Here is a 13,580-nt window from a genome sequence, read left to right as displayed (position 1 = left end):
GAGAGAGAGAGAGGCAGAGACACAGGCAGAGGGAGAAGCAGGCTCCATGCACCGGGAGCCTGATGTGGGATTCGATCCCGGGTCTCCAGGATCGCGCCCTGGGCCAAAGGCAGGCGCCAAACCGCTGTGCCACCCAGGGATCCCTATTATTGACTTTATTTGAAGATAATCGAGACTTTTAAAGAACCAACTCACTCCCATAACAATTTTTTATTGTTTTCCCCTTATTAAGACAATGCCAAGTTCAATATTTTTCATTACTATTTGCCTAAATATAAGCTGAAGATGAATTACAACTTATTCTGGTGAGGAGTTCCTATTATTGTGACACTTAGCTTCAAGACACTATATGCTAGAAGTATCAAGAAACTTATTTTTCAGATTTTTCAGAAACTCTAATTTCTTTGCTATAACTTATAATAATTCATAAACTATCTTATGAAATATAAGGGGAAAGAAGTCTTAGTATTTGTACCTTTGGCTTATTGTATCTTAAGATATAAGAAGGTCTAGAAGTTCTTTTTACCATTATTATTATTATATCGTATCAAGAAGCACCACTTCCATTGTTCTGATTATGTGAAAGGTACATCTCGTTAGTAGCCCTAAATGTTATCTTAGGGCCAAGTAAACTATTCTTACAGGGACCTGAGTACAAATATTATATCATACACTTTAATGGTAGGAGAAATATTTTAAATAGTTATTTTGAAGCTGAATTTTTCTAAAGAGATAATTTGCTACAAATTTTGTATTTTTTAAAAGATTTTATTTATTTATTCATGAAAGACACGGGGGGTGGGGGAGCAGAGACACAGGCAGAGGGAGAAGCAGGCTCCATGCAGGGACCCGATGTGGGATTCAATCCCGGGGCTCCAGGATCAGGCCCTGGGCTGAAGGCGGTGCTAAACCACTGAGCCACCTGGGCTGTCCACAAATTTTGTATTTTTAATTTAACCCAATTGAACCCTTTTTACTTTGTGCTTCATGGAGAACAGCCCTCTTTACTGATTAAACAGCTTTATTTTTTGATAGTTGTAAATATCTGGTACTGTGCTTTAGGTACCTGCTTCTAATACATAAGCGCTAACAGTGCTTGCTCACCTTCCAGACACTGTACAGTTGAGAATCACACTAGATCCTAAATTTTACTGGTGCCCTGGCCAGATCTATTTTACCCTGCACACTAGTTTGCTATGTTGTGCATCTTGTAGTGAGAATAATCAGTAGTTTAATTGTTTTACAGCGAAACACAAGAGGATACATTGTCTCCTACACTGCCTAAAACATATTCTTTTAAGCATAGCTCCTTTAAGGTGTTTAAATATAACTTACAAAATATTGTGGAATGATAAATGAAGATATTTAGATACTTTGAAAAGGATACTTTACTAATAGACTAAATGACTTTCAAACATGCTAGCTCACTTCCATACAATGTGATAATGATCTCATCTGTTGCATAGTTGGCTTAAAATCAGAGTACTTTACTCAGTTTTTATTTTGAAAAACATGTAACTTACAGAAAAGTAGCAGTAATATAATGACTACTATATAATCTTTAATCAGTTCACATTTGCTTCTCTCTCTCTCCAACACTTAAAACAGTAATTTTGCTCAACCACATCAAAGGAAGTTGCAAAGATCATGAGATTTCAACTGTAAATACTTTTAAATATATCCTTTGCCCCAAAAGACATTCTCCTACACAACTCCAATATGATTATCACACTCAGGAAACTTACCATTGATGTTATACTATTCTATGATCTACAGCCCAAATTCAGATTCCTCCAACTGTCCCAGTAGTACTCTCTATAGCATCCCCCCCACCCCCATCAAGAATCTAATCAAGAAGGATGCCTTGCAATTAGTTGCCATGTCTCCCAATGTCCTTTAATCTTGAACAATCTTCCAGGATTTTGTGTGTGTGTGACAATGACATTTTTGAAGTGTCCAAGTTGATTATATTAAAGAATGTCCACCAATTTGGAGTTCTCAGATTGTTTCCTTATGATCAGATTCAGATGAAACATTTTTGGCATTACAACTTCACAGGTGATTATGTATCCTACTTCATGTGTGTATCATATCAAAAGGTACATGGTGTCAATGTGGTGATGTCAAGTGTGCTTACTTGGTTACGCTGGTCTGCCAGATTTCTTCCTATAAAGGTATCCTCCTCTCTTTGTAATTAATAAGCAATCTGTGAGATGACATTTAGAGAGAGCATGGATATCATGTCCCTAAAAACCATTCACCCAATGCTGAATTATCCTTTGATTACTCTTGTAATAGTGTTGCAAAAAGGTGAATTTATAATTCCAGCATTTAAAAAAATTATTAGCTTGTATTTTTCAGTAAACAGCTTTTTCATCTACCCACCACCATCTGCACACTACACACACACTATACACTCATGATTCTTTTCTTACTCAATGTGCTCTAATCCATTACATATATTATTACTTTTTATGTTCAAATGATCCCAAGTTGGGCCTTCAAGTGGAAGTCCCTAAAATCTGGCACTTATGTACTTCTGATGTGTCTCCATCAGTTTTGAGCAATTCCTTATTTTCTGGCACAAAGTGTTCCAGATTAGCAGATTCTACTCTAAACTAGCCAAAGCAAGAAGGCTTTAAATAAAAAGAAGACTAACTCAATTTTAAAACAGCATCTGGAATTTAGGTACAATATTAAAACAGTATCTAAACACAGTAAGTGCCAAGTGAATAAGGTAGGTCTTTTCCTTAACTATTTCAGCATAGTTTGAAGCCTCTATGCAACGCTTAAAAATATGAACTTTTACTTTATAAACTAGACTTTTATGTTACTCTCTCAATTTCATATATTTATTCTTATTTTAAGTTTTGTTTTTCTTCATCTCATGTATCTCCATACAGGAGCCATAGGGGCAGGTAACCTCCAAAATATTTTTTTTCTCTTCTCCAACATGGTACAATCTTAGATCATTGTCAAAATATGCCAAATGGCACAGCATAGAACTCTCACAGAGTGAAGCCTTTTAAAATTACTGTAATTATTAAGAGATTTCACATGTCAGAGGAAATAATGTAAAAGAATGCTTGAGCCTTTTTGTGTGTGTGGGGGGGGATAAGAAATTCAACAGATTAGCTGTACTTTCTAAGCAAATGTAGCACTGCTCAAGTCACCTCTGAATGAATCACAGATAGGGACAGAAGCAGAAGAGGAAGGACTGTGATTTTTGGAGAGATGACAAAGAAAAGAAAAAATGTGGGGCTTGAAAGCTTACAAGTTTTTATTTATGTGTTTTCATGAGAATGTGAGGGTGGGTGTGACTGGCTATTTCTGTGTAGTATATATGTATGCATGCACACATGTGGGGTTAAAGCCAAGGATGATCAGTAAACATTTATTCCACAAATATGTTTCACACCCCTGCTATGGGCAGGCTCTGAAGCATTTTCTAGGAATATAAAGACCATCAAAACTATACAGATTTCTACCTTAGTGGTTGATTAAATAATTACCCAAGTAAATGTGAATTTGCAACTATTTGGGATGAGGGATATGAATACATAAATATGGAGGCATTTATGCATACAAATAAATATGTGTGTATATATGATGGGGAAGAAATGGCTCATTTGAGGAAATGGGATTTGGGTTGATATTTGAGGTGCTAACTAAGAGTTAACTTGGCAATGTTTGGGTATTTGTGCTCATGGGTGTAGGGATGGGAGGGAGCTTGATTAGTCAGAGCAACTGGAAGAAAGCCAGCCAGCTCAAGCAAAGGGAAAGAGTGGAGACATCAAAAAGATGAGACTGGAGGAGCCTGGCATTGCTGGGTTTCAAAAAATCAGGTGCACAGCTTTGGGCTTTACTATGCAATGGTAACCCAGGGAAGTGGTGTGTGTAGTTAGAGCTGTGAGTATTACATTTGCACTGGAGGATGGAATAGTAATAAACAATATAGGATGCCAGGAGACCAGTGATTGTGGTTTCCTGCACAGGGGAGGGTTAAAGCTTAGACTAGGGTGATGGCCCGAGGCAGATGTGTAATATACTTTAAAAATGTATTGTTGAAGTATAACTGACATACAGTGTTATAGTAGTTTCAAATATATGATTTGTAACACACTTTGGAGGTAACAATCAACACCTAGGTGTAGGCTCTGATATGGGGTTAAGGAGAGGGGATTTCAAGGATAAAATCCAGATTGGGAGCTGGGGAATACCAGAGGTTGGGGTGAAATGGGTAGAGATCACAAATTTGATTTTGACATGTATCATTTGAGGTTTCTCTTTAAGACAGAAAATAAGAAATGCCAAATACACAGCTGGATCTATTAAGTGGGGAACTCAGAGGGACTTCTTGAGCTTTAGATGTGTTTTACAAAGTTCTTCGATAAAATATATGCCAGTGATTTCAAGGAATTCTAATTGGATACTACTCAGTGTATGTATGTTGGGAAAATTCATGGTGAACCAAAGTTCCAAGATACTCGATAATCTCTCCTACTTGGGAGTTCAGTAATTTGCAAATCCATTTCCACTCAAAATGCTGTTATAATTCCCTGAACTGCAAAATCTGAAAATAGGACTTTGCTAGATTTTTTTTAGCAAGTCACAAAAGTGATAATGTAAGTACAGGAGTAATATCAAAAATATTTAACAATCAGTACAAGTTGGGTTCTGGCCACAAATAACCAGTAAGACCAAACTAGTGCATCCAGCTGACTGCCAGCCCTTTCACAGTAATGGAGTCTCATTCTGTAATGGTAAAAGTTCCTAATTGAAAATTAGAGTGCAAATATTAGAAAGTCAAAGAGCGTTAATGGTCACTGCTTTTAGTGCAATAATGTCACTCACACATAAGCATTTTTTAATACTTTGGGAAAACTGATTTGGGGGGAGGAATAAATTACAGTCACTCTAATCTGTTCAAAGAAGGTTGTGGGAAAATCAAATTTAATTAGAGATATGTTTCTAAAAAATTGTGCCTGCATTTCAATTTTGGAATTTCTTTCTTAAAGTAGATAATCAATGCCATCATCTTGTGTAAATCTTCACAAACTATATTTGCTTCAAGTAACCTGTAACAATAGGTCACAGCTCCAACTCCTTCTGTGATAAAAAAGAAAACAATAAAAATGACTACAAAACTGAGTGAGTTCTGAGCTACCTGCTTCTGAAACTAATGGAAAAGTAAATATTACATTCTTCATTTGAATTGACAAAATTGTCTTCTTTGGTTTTCCCATTTTCACATATTTCTAGAGGCTCCTGAAGTTTCTTTCACTACATTGACTGGGTATATTCTTCCTTTTCTTAACTACATTCTTCAGTGTGTTAGATTTCAGTTTAGAGTAGTATTGAAGTAAAAGGGGACACAATGAGGCTAGTAAGTGGAAGAAGTCACCTCTGTTTATTCTGGAAAAAAAAAGTTGTTTTGTTTTTTTTTCTGTTGTATGGTGGAATTAACAGTGCAAAGAGAGAGGAGGGCTTTGCTTTCACAATCTTGCTTCTATTACATACAAGAGTAAAAAGCATAACAAGAAAAGGTAGATTTCCAATAGAATTTCACTGCCTACACAGACCTTTGTGCTGCTCAAATGAAAGAAACTCCTTATTTTCCTTATCACCTCCACAATCCAACACCCTCAATTTCATCTTCTCTCAATTCCCACCGCACCACTACACTCTTATTAGAAATTGTAACAAAAGTAGACCAAATAAAGTTAGGGGTCAGTCTGAGGTTGAGTGTTGGGCCATTCAATTGACCAAGAAGCTTCCAGTAAGAATGAACAATATGCAGCAAAACAATCATGGCTCAAATTGTGTTCTGTACAATTGCTGCATTCCCTCTGTAGGAAAAGCCATCTCTCATGATTCGGTAAACTATGCCCTTCTATGTAGAGAATCTTGTGATTATGTCAAAACAATTGGTTATTTGCGTGCATGCGCACACACACACACCTATGATTTTCATCTTAACTGTTAAGAGTTTACATTAAAAAGTCTCCTTCTTTAAAAAGAATATTATAAAATGTTTATGCAATGTTATAAAAGACATCTAAAATTGACCTGGAGTCGAAAGTAACCTAAGAAAAAAAACAATTCTTACTTACAATTTGGAAAGTTCAAGATGCTTGCTGTAGCTAATAATGAAATGACATTTCATATAACTCTTAATTTTCAATAGCAAGTCTTATGTTATGGTCTGCTAGTCCAAACATTAGAAGTGAAAATTTTGAGTTTCCCTCTCAATCCCCTCCTCGTTTCTAGGGTCTCATGCTCTCCTGTATGTTGCATATACAAGTAATCTTCAAAACCCTCTGATCTCTCTGCAAATACTCTATATTTTGCAAAGAGATGTTGATGTGCTTCTAGTGAGTCAACAGTGCACAGACTACAGACATCTAAGACAGACACTACAGTTGTCTATACATCCCCTCCCAGCCCAACTCCTATATGCTATCACAGGATGCCTTTATTTTAAGGAATTAAAAAAAATCTAATACAACAGTTTATTGTGTCAGTAACAGATTTTGGCCTCTTCTGTGGCATACTTCACAGCACTATTTTATGGTGTAACTTCCAATATTGAACGAGTGCAGTTGTTTGCATAAAAATGTTTCAAGGGCATTCTAAATACAATCTCAATACCTTCTTTCTTATTTTTCAGTGCCTGAAATTACATGTATGTATGTACACACATAGAACATGTGCATATACACATGCATATACACATATACATATACACATATAATTATAAATTACTTTAAAGGTCCTTTCCAGCTCTATAACAAAATGCATAACTTTGATTCTAAGACTTAGGCACTGATCAAAAGAAACTGATTTCATTAACAAATGTATATAAAATATATGTATAAACTGTCTCTGTCTATCTGAATGCCTTCAATGTTTTTTGGAGACATGCATCTAAACAAGGTTAAGGCCTGGAAGAGTTAAAATACTAGCCAGCCTGCATATTAGTTTGTCAATACTCATAGTCACCCACCAAAGAGAGATTTCTAAGAGAAATGAGGATTAGAAGAAGTAAACTTTTATAAAGGTGCCAGTGACAGAAGATCAGAATGTGAGCTTGATTTTGATGGTCAGAGAGTCTGTAATCCTAGTCCACTGAAGGCAGGAGACCAGCAGACAAGCAGAACAGTCTCATTTAAAAAAAGGGGGGGCGGCAGGTAGATGAGTAAGGGCATGAAGAATAATCCCATGTAATCACAAAAATCTTATTTCTCTAGTCGTGTGGCTCTCTTCAGGGTCAGATCGTCGCTAGAGAACATTTTGGGAAGGGTTGGGTACACTCTGGTTTGTTACTTACTGGGACAGGAGAGTGTGGTTGGCTTTAGCGTGGAGGAACAGCCTTATTTAATGAGGAATTTTCCCAAATACCTCATACAACATGCAATGTCCCGATGAACTAAACTTATAGGGAATATCAACCTATAGAATCTGGCACATCATTGCAATGTAAGCATTTTATAAGAATTTCCACTGAAAGCCCAGAAACTGACAATTAAGGTTGCTGCGGTGAATAATTTAATCATTCTATGCGGTCTGTCTCCTAACCCTGGAATTGATAGACTAAAACAGCAGAGGCAATATCAGCACTAAATCGATAATTTTCATTTTAGAAATATTTTATCTGCTATTACAGATGATATGGCGGGCAACCTGCAGACTCCTTTGAAATAGAGTTCATACTAGTAACAACAGCAGGAACATGTTCCACAAAACAAGTTTGGAATTTTGGTGGAAGTTTATTAATAGTATTTATTCTCTCATTTGCAAAATATCACACTTCCACATTTTCTCCACTCTGCTAGTCTTTAATTTGACTTGGCATATTTTCCTTGGAACGATTCCCATTATATTCTTCTTTACCACATATGAATAAGTCTGGCTTGTAATTCTCCTAACATACTTTTTAGTCTACCCTGTTTTTTTCATTTTCCTGTACTTCTTGTATAGAATGCCCTCTGATGTTTTCTATTTGCCTTAATCGAAATTTATTCATTATATATACATAAAATCTTTTGCTTCTTTAATATGTGTTCCAGTGAGGTCATCCCCAGAGACTAGTATAGTTATTATTTACAAATTAACTTGTATTTTATCCTTCTTTTCATTTCAGATATATTCAGTAATTAAATTATTGATGAGTTACATTTCAGGATATGAAGGGGGAAACAAAATATTTGCAATTAAAAAAAGAGACTAAGAGGGTTGAGAACCATGGTTTGGTCTGTGGTGACCATTCAGCGGACAACAGAAGACAGAAAAGTCATAGGCCTTCTACATCTAGCTCTGTACCATTTTGTGACTATCACATGGAGTTGATACCTTGATGGCCAGAAAGAGTTAACTTCTTCTATCTAACTACCCTACTTACTACACAGGAGCTGAATGAGTCAGGAGATCAGGTTTCTAGTTTCTGCTCTGCCACTAACTACCAGTGTGACCTTTAGCTGTTCATAGTGATCACTGTGGGTCCCCATTTCCTTAACTGTAAAATGAGGGCATTGGAATAAATTACTTTAAAGGTCCTTTCCAGCTCTATAACAAAATGCATAACTTTGATTCTAAGACTTAGGCACTGATCAAAAGAAACTGATTTCATTAACAAATGTATATAAAATATATCCTGTGGGTCTCAATTATATTTCCAACCACAATATTTCTTTTAAAATATTCAATCTAAGGACTCAAGTCTTAAAAAAAAATGCCGTGCCCTATAAAAAAATTTAAAAAAAATGTTTCCTCAAAAAAGAAGTACCCCTACACTTGCAGTAGAGAGCACATTTATTATGAGAACATAGTCACCACTCTGAAGGGGACGTCTACTTTATTACCATTCTGCTCACTACTGTAAAAGTTACAATTTTTACTTTTTGCTTTGAATTCTTGAAATAAAAATGATCTTATCTGCTTTTCTAATCATATATTTTTTGCAGCTCTAACCTTCCCCACAGAGGTTTCCTAATAGTGCATAGAACTAACAATTCAACAAAATCTATATACAACCGAACACTGACTATAAACGAGGTGTTTAACAGCCAGTGCTATGGTGTGAATCAACTTCTTGTTCAACTAACTATTTCATCCACAACCAATTTTGCCCTAGAGCTTTTGAAAAACACAATAGAAATCTGTTAAATTGCCAGTCTTGCTGAACTTCAACTATTTTATCTAACCAGGTCCACGGTAACAACAGATACTTGAGAGATTCTTTTCAATGAAATATACTTTGATTTGGAGCAAAGGTACTGAGATCAAATGGACCAAACCCCTTATTCTGGTAGCATCTTGCTGTTTCTTCTTTAGAAAGTACCTATGTAAGGATTTCACCTTAATACATACACATTATGTACGTATGCTTTAGTGAAACTTCATGCTTACAGATTTGGCTTAATTAGATTTATCAATCATAATATTTCTGTTTGGTTTTCAGGAGTAGCCCACTATCATTTAAAAAAACCCATATCAATCACCTCTTTTACATGTGGAGTCGAATCGAATTTCTCAAATTTTGATTGAAGGATTTTTATTTTTTCCAGGAACATGTCTAACTCTTAAAACATATTCATTAAATAGATATACAATCAAGTGTTGATTATGTTCCTGTGAATTACATATATTCTACTGCAAAGTTGCCATACCAGGTTTGCTTATTTCTATTACCCAGCTTGTTTCTGGGCAGGATGCCCATCTGCACCACCTCCTTATAAATCGGTTTTGGTGTTTGAGGTATATAAACTTATTTAAAAATTAACCTAAACAAAACAAAATAATTAGAAAGCCAACTTGCCCACAATAACAATGAAAATCTTTTTTAATACAAACATGTAATATGTTCCAAAGACAAAAACAAATGACTTTTTAAATAACCATGATTTTGGATTATATTTGCCTCTATTCTTCTCATTAACATGAATAATTCAGAGTGCTTACTATACATAGTGAAACTGTATCCCCTCAATAATTCATTTTTAGTATACAGAAAAATAAGATCTAACACATTCTTATGTATTTCCAAAGGTTTAAATTAGACCATATTTTTAAAGGCAACTTAACTTTCAAAATTGTCTATAGTTTGGGCTCATTCTCTTCAGTGCTATCATGATAGTAAGGAGAATCTTACACTTCCAAGGCAAAAGCAGTATAGTGCAGCATAGCAGGTCAGAAGGCAGAAACCTCACCTTTCCTTGGTTCTTGATATTCTTCTAGTACATATCAATTGTTTGCAAAGTATGGTCAAGATTGCCAATACCTTTTTCCTTAACAGTATGAAAGTGTTTTTGGAATATTACACCTAGGTTTGAATAGAAAGAATTTCCCAGGTTCTGTTTCCACTACAGGAACAACATATTTATTATGCAACTTAATTTTGGGTGAGAAAAATGTTCTAACATTCCAGTTGTAGCTATAGCAAACATCCCTAAATGTGAAAGCTTTCTTGGATTGGGGGTTTAGGGGGAGACTGAAAACCCCAAATATTGCTCTAATGATGACATAAACAAAATGAAGGGTATGAATCCATCTGCTGATTACATACAAACTCATCCGAGTTCCCAAACACAAATATAAAGAATACTACTTAGACATGTTATTCTTTTTCTATGTAATATTGATAGCCAACGTCTGTGTGGGAAGTGTATGTCTTCGGTCTACTTAATTTGGTGTCTGGGATATTAAGTTAGCCTCCCATTTTGTAAATTCTTCATGGGAAGAGGTTATATCCTTCTGGAACCATGCTAATTTTCTGGAGTCATGAGGCTGTTTAATGCACTGCTTCAGAGCACCAAATGCTACCCTTGTGACCAGGAAGAAAGGGAAAGAATGTCATCAGGAGGAGCCTGCAGCTGTACTAATTCTCAGCTTCTCTCTCTCAATCTTTTTTTTTTTTTTTTTTTTTTTGTTGTTGTTGTTGTTTTTCCAGCTTCTCTTTGGTAACAAAAAGGTGGGGAAAAAAAAAAAGCAATCAGATTTCACTGGAGTATATAACATCAGTTTTGTCCAAAGGCTTTAAAAGTTTTTTGATTTCTTCTTTCATTGAAAATAAAAGGAGAGGAGCTTATAGTGTAACTAGCCAAACACAACAGTTGCCAAACTTAGGTCAACATCAGATATCACTGCAGCTTTCAGGATATTCATGGAAATGTAGGAAATGTGGATGTATGTTTTGATACCTGTGAAAATAAAAGACTGCGCCTTAAGTGAGTGGGAGAGAACAGATGGTTGGTAATGATTTAAAACATTTATGTTTTTGGACTGTCACCAAGCCTCTGTATTAAAAAATGTGGTGTTTAGTCAGTACATACCAACATCTATCTGCAAGGTGCTCATTTTCTGGAGGATGCTACTGTAATAAAGGATATAAAACTCAAATGAGGCACGAGGAAAATTCTTCTTGTTTTCTCAGGGCATTCAATGTGTGCTATTTCTTATTGACTATATTCAATCAAAATGCTTTCTGTGTGATGAGAGGATTTTAATATTTCTCCAATAACCAGTCAACTATAAGTGTCCAGGAATTGTATTCCTTTCGAACGCATTGGGTGGAATTGTAATTTTGTTCTGTATATTTGATTCACTTTGACTGAAGCCCTTAAAAACCCCTTAAACAATAATAAAATCTGGTAGTCCAGGGTTGTCCTGCACATGAAAAACAGCAGCATTCTCCTTATCCTCAATTTTGTAGGCAGGCATATGGTGTTATGATGCTGTACTGGAATTGGCAGGTGCCAGACCACTGAATCAGGAAGACAGACAAATATTGAATATTGTCACACTGTATTTTGGTGTGTGTATGTGAGTCCGAAAGAAGCTCTGGTCTTTCAAACCCAGTGACACAGTGACAGCAGAGAGAACTGCCTATAGAGGGATTAATGCAATGTCTGGAGATAAAGTACAGAAAAAGAAACACTGTAAATAATACTCTTAATTACTATAAAAACTGCTGAAGGGGAGTCCCATTAGACATCTCCAGTGTCTTGATTTGGTTCTGATAACATAATGAGGGAAAAGTCACGCACACCACAAACTACATTATGTACTGGCCCTCGTCCCTTTCAAAACCCTGGGAAGGATTCAGAACAGTTTCCCTGTGGGAGGGAAGTCGGGGGCGGACCCGCAGGGAGGGGAGCCAGGAGGTGCAGCGGCTCAGGCTTCGCACCTGTGAACTTAGTTGGAAATAACTCCTGACGGGCATCAGACGGAGCAAGCACCTTTCAGGCCTCTGACAGAAATACGCTGATGAGGATGTGCAAACCGGGCAGAAGAGGGAGCGGGTAACCGCGCCGAAGTAACAGCAGCAGCAGCAACGAAACAACCGCGCGCTTCCTGCGCTCCCCGAGCCACCTCCACCCTCCTCTCCCCTCCGCGGGGGCCCGAGCCACCCCGGCACGCCCCGGCACCCAGTCTCCTGATTCCCCTCCCACATCGTCCTCAGCCTTCGCAGGAGCTTTTAGCAAAGGTCCTGGAGTTTGCGGCCCATGCCAAAGAGGCACCCAGCAGAGATGCTCGTCTTTCTGCCAAACCAGCCGGAGGACCGGATAAACCGGCATCAGAAACTCAATACCGGGCCTGGCGGTGTCCTCCCTCCAGCCCCCGCTGGCGCCAAGTCGGGGGGCTGGCACCGCACCCCTGGAGCCAGGGCGCCCCGCCGAGCCCGCGAACCCCGCGACCCCGCGCAGGTGGATCAGTTCAGGCGCCCGGTCCCCTCCGCCTCCCGGACACGCCGCCCCGCCAAGCCAATAAAGTGAAGGGAAGTGGGTTCAAATATGGGGAAGGGGGGAAGGGGTATTAAGAAAAAAAAAAAAAAAAAAAAGGAAAAGAAAGATGCCTCCCTCTTCGGGCAGAGGCGAAGTACCTGAAAAGGTGAGGCTGCACCTCCCCGCCCACGCAGACCCCTCTCCCGCGGGTGCCCCGGCCCCCAGCCCCGTGCGCTCACCTGGAGAGCGGCCGCCCGCTGCTCCCGCTTTCCCGGGAAACTTGCCCGCGCTCCGGGGCCAACTCGGTGGACTCCTCCCCGCCGCGGCCCGTCGGGTGCGCGGGAGCCGGGGCTGCGCGCGGGGGCGGGGGCGGCGCGGGAGCGGGGGCGGCGCGGAGCCCGCCGCTCGCCCTCGCCCTCGCCCTCGGCCTCGCCCTCGCCCTCGCCCTCGCGGGTCCCTCCGGCCGCCGGTCCGCCCACCCGCGCGCTGGCTGCCGCGCCGCCTCGGCTCCGGCCCCCCGCCCCCGCCCCCGCCCCCGCGCCCGCCCGCGCCCGCCCCGGCGGCTCCGCCTCCCGCCTGTATCTCCCCCGCCCCGCCGAGCTCTCTCTCTGCCCCCGACTCTCCGGCCGGTGCCCCCCGGCCCCTCGCCCGCCCCCTCCCGCCCTCCCGGTTGATGCCTGGTCCGGCCGAGCCCCGAGAGCCACCCGGTCTCGGTGCAGGAAGTAATCGCCGTCGCCCTTTCCTAATCCACCTTCCCCTCTTCACCCCCGCCCCGGCTCGGGTGTCTTTCCCAGGTGTTCTAGAAACAGCCGAAGGACAGATCAATAGGTTAGCGGGTTATCGCAAAAACATCGACGC

General features: G+C 39.4%; 1 protein-coding gene across 1 annotated transcript in view; it reads right to left on the bottom strand.

Moving 5' to 3' along the window:
• The window catches only part of CHST9 (carbohydrate sulfotransferase 9), a 234,385-nt gene extending 221,312 nt beyond the window's left edge, over nt 1-13,073 (bottom strand). The window contains exon 1 of the mRNA XM_038543614.1: nt 12,962-13,073. The gene's annotated coding sequence lies outside the window, so the exon portion shown is untranslated. The remainder of the gene's footprint in view (nt 1-12,961) is intronic.
• Between the last annotated feature and the right edge of the window lie 507 nt (nt 13,074-13,580).

The sequence above is a fragment of the Canis lupus genome, chromosome 7 (assembly GCF_011100685.1).
Source record: "Canis lupus familiaris isolate Mischka breed German Shepherd chromosome 7, alternate assembly UU_Cfam_GSD_1.0, whole genome shotgun sequence".
Classification (NCBI taxonomy): Eukaryota; Metazoa; Chordata; class Mammalia; order Carnivora; family Canidae; genus Canis; species Canis lupus.
The sequence above is the reverse complement of the archived record's forward strand: the minus strand, read 5'-3'. Positions and strand labels throughout refer to the sequence as shown.